The sequence below is a fragment of the Rhinopithecus bieti genome, unplaced genomic scaffold (genome assembly GCF_001698545.2).
Source record: "Rhinopithecus bieti isolate Rb0 unplaced genomic scaffold, ASM169854v2 scaffold_18620, whole genome shotgun sequence".
Classification (NCBI taxonomy): Eukaryota; Metazoa; Chordata; class Mammalia; order Primates; family Cercopithecidae; genus Rhinopithecus; species Rhinopithecus bieti.
In genome coordinates this window covers 229790-242046 of record NW_016809631.1, presented here as the reverse complement: position 1 = coordinate 242046, position 12257 = coordinate 229790, and the positions used below count along the sequence as shown (strand labels likewise).

The following is a 12257-nucleotide window of genomic DNA, read 5'->3' as shown; positions in this document are numbered from 1 at the left end:
GTGAAACCCCATCTCTACTAAAACACAAAAAAATTAACCAGGCATGGTGGCACGCGCCTGTAATGCCAGCTAATCGGGAAGCTGAGGCGGGAGAACTGCTTGAACCTGGGAGGCAGAGGTTGCAGTAAGCCAAGATTGCACCACTGCACTCCAGCCTGGGTGACAAGAGCAAAACTCTGTCTCAAAAAACAGAGTGAAACTCCATCTCAAAAAAAAAAAAAAAAAAAAAAAAAAAAAAAAAAAAAAAAAAAAAAAAAAAGAAGGAAATTGGCCAGGCACAGTGGCTCATGCCTGTAATCCAGCTTGGGAAACATGGCAAAACCCCATCTCTACAAAAAACACAGAAATTAGCTGGGTGCGGTGGCACATGCTTGTAGTCCCGGCTACTCGGGAGGCTGAGGTGAGAGGATCACCTGAGCCTGGTTAAGTCGAGGCTGCAGTGAGAACAAAGAGACAGAGAGAGAGAGAAGAAAGAGAAGAAAAGAGGGAAGGGGAGGGCAGGGCAGGGCAGGATGGGGCAGGACAGGGCAGGGGAGGGGAGGGGAGGGGAGGGAGACTTGAATCTAAAATGGTTGAACTCAGAGAAGAGAGTAGAACCCTGGTTACCAGTAGCTAGGGTTGGGGTGAAGAGATGTTTGTCAAAGGATACAAAATTTCAGTTAGGAGCAATAAGTTCAAGAGATCTATTGTGCAACATAGTGACTATAGTTAATAACAATGTATTGTATTTTCAAAATTGTTAAGATGGTAGACTGGGCCGGGCGCGGTGGCTCAAGCCTGTAATCCGAGCACTTTGGGAGGCCGAGGCGGGCGGATCACGAGGTCAGGAGATCGAGACCATCCTGGCTAACACGGTGAAACCCCGTCTCTACTAAAAAACACAAAAAGCTAGCCGGGCGAGGTGGCGGGCGTCTGCAGTCCCAGCTACTCAGGAGGCTGAGGCAGAAGAATGGCGTAAACCTGGGAGACGGAGCTTGCAGTGAGCTGAGATCCGGCCACTGCACTCCAGCCTGGGCGACAGCGCGAGACTCCGTCTCAAAAAAAAAAAAAAAAAAAAAAAAAAAAAAAGGGGGAAGAAAAAAGTTTTCCCCCCACACCAAAAAAAAAAAAAAAAAAAAAAAAAAAGATAAAAATGTGAGGTAATACATAGGTTAATTATGTTGGTTGGGCCATTCTACAATATATTACTATTTCAAAACATCGTGTTGTGTGCATCACAAATATATACAATTTTTATTACCTAATTAATTAATTAGGGGTTTGAAAGATTGGGGCAAGGAAGTAAAACTTGAAAATGTGACCACGGCTGTGTAGTTGTCATCCTCTAGCTTGAGTTGCAAGGCCAGATCCACCCCAGAGCACCATGTGTCCTGATAAAGATTCAGACACCAATCAATTCACACCACCTTTTCAGACTCAAAGTCAGAAGCCGGAAAAGATTTCCTAATGTCTTGATCTACCTCCCCATATCTTTGGTTCCTCCCGATGCTCATCCTATGGATATGAAGGATACTTGTTATTCCACTCGCCTACACAAAATGGAAGAAACCAATAGGGATGTTATTAGGGGATGGGTGGTGCTGAAAGTCTGAGTTGCTGCAAAATTGCAGGTTAAGCTATTTTGTTAGCTAATTCCTACTTCCGAGGACATTTTTGAGGTGGTGGGGAGCGGGACTGGTTTCTGGCAATGATTTGGGTATTAACCATGTTTTCTGCATTTACATATTTATTATTAATTATTGCAACAGATAATAGAAAATGGCTTTACTCTGCATTTGGTCCAGGAAAGTGGAAGTGTTTTCCTATTAGAAGTTTTAAAAGACGCTATAATCATGCAGCAAATAATCATCCTTTCTCTTCGGAATCTTCTCTAGCTTCCTCAGCTCTGCCTAAACCTGCCTGAAGAATTTCTCAAAGCTGAAGCCAACTCCAATACAAGAAACTGTTAAGGCATAACAATTTACAAAATTTGATACAACAACGGAAAATTCTACTCTGGGTGCAGGGAATGGGGGAATCCACCTTCAATATGAACTATTATTCAGTTAATTCAAGATTTTTTTAAAAAACACATCAAAACTGTAGCCTAGAAAATTGATCAAAAACGTTATATCGAATAACTTACTATATAAGTAATATATTTAGTGTAAATCCTGACTAAACTTCCGGAATAATTTGCGTTGGATAGACTAGGGACCCCCAAAACAAGGTAAAGCATTGATTTGCTTTGGACGGCCAAGTTTGTTCGTGGTTATCAGCTCTCTGGAAAGCCTCTGGGCGCTGCTGAAGCCACAGCAGGTTACCTCGGGCGAACCAAAGATGAGGCGTTAAGCACCAAGTCCTCCCAAGTTCTGGCTAAGCGGCCAGGTGGCCGCGGTGCCGGTGCCTCCTGCGGCGGTGGCAAAGGCTGGGCTCCCGCGCTTGCCCAGGGCTGACGGGTGGTGCTGAACCTGGCGCCAGCGTGCAGAATCCGCCGGCCCTGCGCGCTGCGCTCCACGTAGGTCAGGAGTACCGCCGGCTCCCCAATCCCAACCCTCCGAGGGCACCTGCTTGCTCGCGCTCCGGACCAAGGCAGTTGGAGGCCTTTCGGTCCTCTGGGAAATGGAGGCAGACCTGCAACACATGCACCTCTCCCTGCTCTTCCACCAGCAACCCTAGAAGCTCTCTCGGGAGTCCAGGGGCAGCTCTCTGGGGGGCCAACGTACCACCCCCAGGACCACCCTCCCTCTCTTTCTACTCCGTGCAAAATGCCTCCTTCAGATTCCCGGGAAAACTTGCCCACTTTGTAGAAGCACCCCATCAAAAAGTGAGGAGGCGAGGGGCGGGCGCACCGTGGACACTCGAAGCCCCGGCATACACCCCAGACAAAAGCCACGTTCCATGCTGCTCCACCGCCCCCTCCTACTGCTCGGAGTCGGAGTGACTTCTTGTCTCTAGGACGCAGGGCAGCAGGGACTGCTGCCCTCCCTTGGAACCCTCCCCACAAGCTCCAGCCCTTTACCTGAGTCCCGGCCTCTGCGGGGCCTCCGGTACTCAGCACCCGGCGCAATGCCCCGGGCGGCCGGGCTGGTGGTGTAGTGGGGGCCGCGGCCGCCGCTCTCCCGTACAGCTCCGGGCCCGCCGGGCGGCTATTTATCCGAGCCAGCTGCGGCCCCGGCCCCTGCCGGAGTATTAGGCAATCGGTCCCGCTACGCGCGGCCCCGGGAGCCGCTGCCCTCTGCCCCCACAGACCCGCAGCGGCGGCGGCCACATGGAGCTGGGAGCCGGCCCCCTTCTCTGGGCTCCACCTTCTCTTTCTCCTCCTCCTCCCCGGGGTTTCCCTGTTGTCTTTTTCTCCCTTGTCTGTCTTTGCGGGGCACCCCGGCCAGTCTGAACCGGTTGTGACTGCGCGGGTGGTTGGGGGAAGGAGGAGGAGGCGGCGGAGGAGATGGAGGCGGAAAAGCGGGCGGTAGGGGCGCTGTGCCTGCTCCCGCTGCTCCCGGCCCCACCAGGAGTAGGGAGGGCACTGCCCGAGCTGCGGCCCCGGCCCTACCAGGCCTGGAGCCACTAAGGCCACGAGAGAGGTGGGCACCGTCGGCCAGGCACCCTCTCCGTGCGCACACACGCGCGTACCCAGGCGCCGCTGTGCCCCCGCCGCCCACCACGTGCCCTGACGGAGCCCGCCAAGGACCGTGCGCATTTCGGGGGAGCCGGGGTCTAGAAATGAATGCTAGTTGTCCTTGGTCTCCCTGGCTCCCGGGGCCACTGGCGCCCTCCTGGCCGGAGCTGTATGCTCAACTGGCAGTGGTCCCGGAGAAACGGGCACCAGAACTTTGTGGAGTCCGTGATCCTGGGAAGTGAGGAGTGAGGATGCCAAGTGAAGTCCTTTGTGACAGCTCCGCGGGAAAGGAGGGCGTCCCGTGGTGCACACACACACACACAGAGGCTGCTTCTAAGGACGTCAGTCTGTCCTGCAGTTGAACTGCACTAACAATACTACCATTGGCAATACTATCTTTGGCTGAAAGGTAATGGGCTTGCGCGCGGATACGGATGGCTGTTTTATCCCTCAGAGTCACTGCAGCAGCAGGGGGCTGTCCAGAGGTACCAGTGGTTCGCCAGCCGTGGGAACCCTCCAAAGTCATAGGCACTTTTTGTGTTTCTCTGTGTATGCGTTTTTCTGGGAAGCCGCACCACACTGGGGCCATCAACCACCTTGATGAGAACTCCCTTTATACACTGAAAGTCACTGGTCCTGGCCTAGACGAAGACTTGACACCCGGCAAAGGGTTGGTTTCAGAAGTGCTGATCAAGCTGCTGAGCCTCCATTTCCTTGTCTATGAAATTACAAGAATCTTGCCTGTATCATGGAGTCTGTGTGAGATGAGAGTTTAAAAAACCTGTGGAGCCTAGGCAACCATGTCATGTTTTCTTACAGCGCAAATGTGGTGGAGGTTCAGTCCTTTTGCCCCCATCAGTCCTTTCTACTCAATTTACTGACTTTCAGGTTAGAGGGAAGAGAATGACCACTGCTAGTCAATAGTATTTTGTTTTGTTGTAAGAAGGAAAAAGAGAAGGGGGAAAAGTAACAGAAAGAGAGCAAGGCGGTTCCAAGAATAAGTTCTGGAAGAAAAAATGGAGAAGCTATACTGTCAACACCATAAAAAACTTACTTCCGAAGAGGAGAGGGAACACAATAGGGGATTCTTAGGCTGTATTTTTTACCTTATTTATTGTTAGTCAAGTGCGTTCACTTTGTGATAATGCATTGACCTCTACACTGATAATTTGTGTTATTTTCTCTATATGTTTCAATAAAAGATTTTTTTTTAGATGGAGTCTTGCTCTGTTGCCCAGGCTAGAGTGCAGTGGCATGATCTCAGCTCATTGCAACCTCCACCTCCCAGGTTCAAGCGATTCTCCTGCCTCAGCCTCCTGAGTAGCTGGGATTACAGGCAAGCAGCACTACACCTGGCTAATTTTTGTATTTTTAGTGGATACAGGGTTTCACCATGTTGGCCTGGTCTTGAACTCTTGACCTCACGTGATTCACCACCTTGGCCTCCAAAGTGTTGAGATTACAGGTGTGAGCCACCACACCCTGCCAATGAAAGGTAATTTTAGAAAGTCTGTCTTTGATTCAAATACTTCCTAAGCGCTAGAGCCCATGTTATCTTGATTGTCGCTCAAACCAATCAATGTATATGAACTTATGTTTTGGGGACAAGGAAACCGTGCCTGGAAAATATTCTACATCCACCAACTGGTTTCTGAAATAGACACATGCCTGTTATCACTTGCACCAAGTTTTCCCAGATTTCTTTTAGAAGAAAGAAATCTTGGCCAGCACTTCCATCTCTACTCAGGCCAACCCTTGCCTATCAACTAAGAACCAAATATGAGCTTGTGCTCACATACAGGCATGCTCCCAGCTTTAGAGAGAAAGACTGGTTCTCAGAGGTCATAAACTCAGATGACTGCAGGGCCAGGTTTCTAATGTAATTAATGAAGTGGCTAGAAGGGAGCTTGGAGGAATCAGAGAGCTGGAATCTGGCCCTGGGGCAGTGTACACTTGGCTCAGGGGACTGTTGCCAGGCTGGAATGTGAAAATTGCCCCCATCATCTGCAGGAGAGCATTAAGACATGTAAAAGAACTCAGAAATCTAGTTGAGCCCTGACACTTTACTTGCAAATGGAATTTGACCGGGAGAAGCTCAAGATGTGCTCCAGATTACCCTGAGGGTGGGGGAGGCAGACAAGTCAGCAGAGACCAGGCTAAAACCACCTCTCTATATCCCCACTTTTTTCCCTCAAGCCACAAAAAATGCAAGATGTGCTTGCAAAGCAAGAATCAGATAAGTTAGATATTGCTGGCTTTACAGCTCTGGCCAGCCCTTTGGGTCACTCTCCAGGCTCAGAAATAGTTTCAACAAGATGGAAAAAGGCAGGCTATTAAATAAGCCAGATTTAAATGAACCCGGCTTTGGAAGAAAAGGAACCTGAGAAATGCTTTTAAAGAAAAGTTGATACAGAGGTGTCAACTAAATAAAAGAGTTCATTCTTTGCTTTGCATTGTTATTATTAAGCATTTATTAAGAACTTCATAATTTGCGAAATGTTCTAAGGTTTCCCTTTCTTAAACTATTTGCCACCTTAGTCCTTTAGAGAATGAGATGGAGCAATTAACATAAAATTGCTCTTTCATCCTTATCCCAGCATGGAAGCAGAAACACGAAACAAAGAGGGCAGAGCAAGGTGTCATCAGGTCAGGGGAAGGTGGTACATTTGACCAGCACCTGAGTCACTGGTCCAGTGCTTGCCCAGCTGACCAGACTTTCCTCCCTGACTTACCATGCCGTGCAGGTTTCTTTTCTTTTGACATGATGTTCTTCTCCTGTTACGAATGACAGCATAGCTACAAAGACACTACACTTTGTATTAAAAACAATTAGGCCGGGCACGGTGGCTCAAGCCTGTAATCCCAGCACTTTGGGAGGCCGAGACGGGCAGATCATGAGGTCAGGAGATCGAGACCATCCTGGCTAACACGGTGAAACCCCGTCTCTACTAAAAAATACAAAACTAGCCAGGCGAGGTGGCAGGCACCTGTAGTCCCAGCTACTCAGGAGGCTGAGGCAGGAGAATGGCGTGAACCCGGGAGGCAGAGCTTGCAGTGAGCTGAGATCTGGCCACTGCACTCCAGCCCGGGTGACAGAGCGAGACTGCGTCTCAAAAAAAAAAAAAACACAATTAAAGAAAACTGATTTTGTGGTTTTTATAGCAGTTGGCTTGGAGATCTATCTATAAACCATTCTATTAATTCCAATTTATTCTCTCACACTCTAACAGACAAATGGTCAGAAAATAATAAAAGTGGATAAATCATTCTCTCTTATGCTTATAGAGCTTTTGTTTAAAAGGACAAATTTTCAAATGTTAAAAGTGACCTTAAAGACACACTATATTGTATTTTTACTTGCAATTCTCCAGAATATCATTTCATATTTTCCTGCCTTTATCTTTCATCACATTATCTGGCTCAAATAATTTTTAATTTAGGGGAAATGGGGAAGATAAATACATGGTATTGTTTTGTTTTGTTTTTTAGAGACATGGTCTTACTCTCTCATCCAGGCTGGAGTGCAGTGGCATGATCACGGTTCACTTCACCCTCGAACTCCAGGGCTCAGGGGATCCTTCACCTTAGCCTCCTGAGTAGCTGGGCCTACAAGCATGCACCACAACACCCAGCTAATTCAAAAAAATGTTTTGTAGGGACTTGGTCTTGCCATCTTGACCAGGCTGATCTCAAATACCTGGGCTCAAGCGATCCTCCCTTCTCAGCGTCCCAAAGTGTTGGGATTATAGGCATGAGCCACCGTGCCCAGCCTGGTTAAGTATTGTTATCTTCACTTTGCAGATGAGGACACTGGGGTTCCGAAAGCTTAAGTTACTTCCCAAGTCACTCTATGGGTCAGTGATGGAGTGGGATTCCGAGCCTGATCTGGCTGATTGTTAAGCCTGTGCTCTTCCCAATCTACTTTAGAAAAATGATTCAAGGCTGGGGAGAGCTAACAATGAGAACTGACTTCTTACACTCATTTAAAGCTTCACAAGAAACCCAAGAAGTAGGTTCTACTAGTATCACCTACCATTTGCCAATAATTAAAATAAACTAGAGAGAAGCTGAATAATTTGCCCTCAATCACATAGTGAGAGGTGAAGTTGAGGTTTGAATCTTGGTGACGAGACCACAAAGAACCCTGCTCTGAACTGTCACTCTAAATTCTCATGAAAGTGTGAATCAGAAACATAAAATTATACAGAATGTGTATATTCTTATGTATAAGGAAAATTAAGACCTCGTGAGGTTAAGAGAGGTGCCTAAAGTTGGAGGGCACCAAAGTGGCTGATACAGAGGCAGACACAGGCAATGTGAGTCCAGGGTCCACACATAAGTAGGACCTCCAGCTGTGCTTACCGAGCTTTATACCAGACTCCAGCAGAGTGCTTGGCACATAGCAGGTTCTCAAAAGTGCACTGAAGGAGAGGAAGAGAAAAATTCTGCATGTGTCCAGGACACTTTAAAGCCATGTCCCACATTTTAAATCCACTCATATGTGTTACAAATTCAGTTTACATGACCTACAGTGTCATCATTAAGGAAGAAGGGTTTACTACCAAAGGCAGGGTATGGAGTTCAAATGTACCCATGGATCCAATTTGTTCTTGTGAAAATACAAGTGGAGTAGATGGATACTATATAAAATAATTTAACAATTTAAATATTTAATATTAATAATTTAATATAATAACCAAATCTCACATTTTAAAGAAATGACTATGTACAGTGTATTAGGGTCTGGGCAGGAAACAGGATTCATCCCAGATAGTTAAAGAAATCTTAAGGGAAAAACACTTTATAGCAATGTGGGCAGAGTCAAAAGAATAAACAGGAGGCACCCAAAGATGAGGGACAATGGGAAGCCTTTACTGCTCCTGGGGCTTCAGTGACAAAGGGAAGACCTAGTATGCCCATGACCTGGGCTAGCAGTACCTGAAGGGGGCTGGAATTGGGAAGGAAGGTAGTTTATTCCCAGAGACAAGGCATCAAAATGGGTCCAGAGCCAATACCCTCACCTCTCTCTCTGCTCTCAGATCTCTTGGTGGTGCCTACCCTTGGCCAAGCCCAAGAAGAAGGCAGGCATTGAGGGAGACCAGGGAATGCTGCCCATAAGGGTTCAGCCTCCCAGGAACAGAGAGTCAAAGAGGGGCAGAAATTGGATTGGGATGGGGGAGGAGGTGGCAAATGAAGAATGACTAGAACCACCAGGCACTGTGCTAAGTACTTTACCTATATTACTTTCTTTTCTTTTTTTTTTTTTTTTTTTTGAGACCGAGTCTCGCTCTGTCGCCCAGGCTGGAGTGCAGTGGCCAGATCTCAGCTCACTGCAAGCTCCGCCTCCCGGGTTTACGCCATTCTCCTGCCTCAGCCTCCCGAGTAGCTGGGACTACAGGCGCCGGCCACCTTGCCCGGCTAGTTTTTTGTATTTTTTAGTAGAGACGGGGTTTCACTGTGTTACCCAGGATGGTCTCGATCTCCTGACCTCGTGATCCGCCCATCTCGGCCTCCCAAAGTGCTGGGATTACAGGCTTGAGCCACTGCGCCCGGCCTATATTATTTTATTTTCATAATGACAACCTTATAAGGTAGGTACAATTTATTCCATCCAAAAAATGAAAAAATAGAGGTATGGAGATTAAACCAAGGTTGTTTGACTCTGGATTCTGTGCTCTCAACTGCTACTATTTAAACAAGCAGTATTAAAAATAACATTTTCATCTGGATGTGGTGGCCCATGCCTGTAGTCCCAGCTACTTGGGAAGCTGAGGCAGGAAAACTGCTGAAGCTCAGAAGTTTGAGTCCAGCCTGGTCAACATAGTAAGACCCCCAACTCTAAAAATAAGTAAATAAATTTAAATGATATTTTATAACTACTTACCTAATCAGAAACTACTTAGCTAGTAACATACATGCTCTGTGTTTGTCACATAACTGTATCATTGTCATCACTCCTATTTTAATAAATTTGCCCTAATTTCATCAGCAGTTCTCCTATAGTCAGTCTCATGAATTTTATGTTGATTCTATTATCTTAAACCTTCTATCTTTTTCTTCAGTTCTGGAGATGTGCCTTAGTTGTTATCTATAACATAAATTCCCATGTATGAAATACAAAATATACTGTCATTTTGTTTATTCATTCATCAAATAATTCTTGTAGCCCGGGCATGGTGGCTCACACCTGTAATCCCAGCTACTCAAGAGGCTGAGGCATGAGGATCGCTTGAACTTGGGAGGTGGAGGTTGAAGTGAACAAAGATCGTGTCACTGCACTCCAGCCTGGGCCACAGAGTGAGACCCTGTCTCAAAAAATAAAAATTAAAAATAAATAATAAATCTTGTTTATTTTATGCCAAGCATCATATAAAACAAAGGAGGTTGCAATCTAGGAAAGAAGACTGACAGTAATTACCAGAATGGGCAAACCATCCCAATCAGGGAACTTGTACTATGTTAAAGAAACAGTCCGAGGCACTGCTTGGCTTGAGAAGGAGGCATTCCAACACAGAGAGGAGAGCATCTGCAAAATCTTCACGGCATGAAAGACTCCCATGGTATGCTAGGGAATTACAATGGATTATTACAAACGATTAAAAGTCAGAGTATTTGTGGGAAGGGGAAGGTAAACAAGCATACGGCTTTTTGAATGCAGTTAACAGTTCCCATCTCTTGGCAGGATAGCATAAATTGGAGAACTTTGAAGGACCCAGGTTCATTTAGAGATCTCATTGGTAGGGAGTATGTATCCTCATGAGGAAATTAATGAGCTCCATCCTTCCAGAGTTTTATTCAAAATTCAAAGTCCCAGAAGAAAGTGTGACTGGCCTGGTTTGTGCCATGTAACCATCTCTAAGCTAGGAGAAGACAGGGCACTTTGAGAGTACTCATTAGGGGAGAGATGCTTCTCCAAAAACAAACTGGGATGCTGACTAGCCAAAAAACAACAAGTGTTCTCTACAGTGGTTTAGACCATGGAAGTTCTCATCTCCACATGAAGACTATCCGGCAAAGGAGAACCATTGAAACATTCTAAACAGAGGAACGACATTGTTGAATTTGTGTTTCAAGGTGATCACTCTTAGAAACCATGTTAGAGGATACACTGACTGGAAAGGAGACTAGTTAGAAGGCTGATTTAATAGCTGAGGCAAAAGATAGGAAAACTTAAAATCTATAAAATTATAAAATGATAAAGGGACCAATTCTAAAGATTGAGAAGTACCACACAACTGGTAGTGGCTGTGATTAGTAAAGATAAAGGTCTAAGATAGTTTCTGGATTTCCAATTAGAACTTAGAGTAATAAGAACAAAGAATTGCTAGAAAGTGAGGGAAGTGTGCCTCACATTGCAGGATCCTCTAGAATAGTTCCAATTTCAAATATGATATCTCATCATTCTAATAACAAGTAAAAATTTCATGAAACTCCAGCATTATTGAATCTAAAATACATCTTCAAGATTTCTTTTGCAACTGGCAACAGTGCAAAATTATTTTGTCAAACTCAGTTTCTTGATTTGTGGCTTGGAAAATATAATCATAGATCACTGAAGAGATGCAACAGAAACAAAAAATAGAAAACCTATGAGATACCAGTATATTGAGGAATGGTGTCTGGTAAAGCAAGTGCTAAAGTTTCACTGGAAATAGGACTGTCCTAACCAAGAAGAATCAGAAACTGATGATTAGGCTAAAGAGGTCTTAGGGAAAAAAAGACAGTATCTTTTGGCAGTAAGAAGCTAACGTCTGTCAAACTCCAGGGGTAGAGCTGGCTCATATAGAAGCATGACAATAGCTCCTTTAACCTCAACCAAATCTATCACTGAGGATTTAGATTAAAAGTCATTATGTTTCCAAATCAACAGAGAGGTATGGCCCACAGTACAAATACTTGAATCCATCACAAAGATTCTGGTACCCACCAATCCAAGGCTGAATTGATCATCAACATCATGTACAATGATAATTGTGGGCATTTCCTTTTGTTGAATCTGGTCCTTCAGACATCTTTAGAGGCACAAAGAAGCTGCTTCTGGGTGTTTTAATTCCTAGGGTATTTTTTGTCTTGATTATTTCTCTTAGTCACATGTGGTCATGAATGCTCTTTTTTTTGGCATTCTTTTTTTTTATTTTTTATATTTTAAGTTATAGGGTGCATGTGCACAACGTGCAGGTTTGTTACGTATATATACATCTGCCACGTTGGTGTGCTGCACCCATTAACTCATCATTTACATTAGGTATATCTCCTAATGCTATCCCTCTGTCCTCCCCCCACCCCACGACAGGGCCCAGTGTGTGATATTCCCCATCCTATGTCCAAGTGTTCTCATTGTTCAATTCCCACCTGTAAGTGAGAACATGCAATGTTTGGTTTTCTGTCCTTGCAATAGTTTGCTGGGAATGATGGTTTCCAGCTTCATCCATGTCCCCACAGAGGACATGAACTCATCCTTTTTTATGGCTGCATATATTCATAGTATTCTGGTGTACATATGCACATTTTCTTTTTGTTTTTTTTCTTTTTTTTTTTTTTTGAGACGGAGTCTCGCTCTGTTGCCCGGCTGGAGTGGCAGTGGCCGGTTCTCAGCTCACTGCAGCTCCGCCTCCCGGCGTTTATGCCATTCTCCCTGCCTCAGCCTCCGATAGCTGGA

The 12257-nt window shown here is 45.5% G+C and overlaps 1 protein-coding gene across 1 annotated transcript in view; it reads right to left on the bottom strand.

The window, feature by feature from the left end:
* Positions 1 to 3595, bottom strand: part of SLC16A9 (solute carrier family 16 member 9) — a 64236-nt gene extending 60641 nt beyond the window's left edge. The window contains 1 exon segment of the mRNA XM_017889928.1: positions 3002 to 3595. The gene's annotated coding sequence lies outside the window, so the exon portion shown is untranslated.
* Positions 3596 to 12257: the final 8662 nt, after the last annotated feature.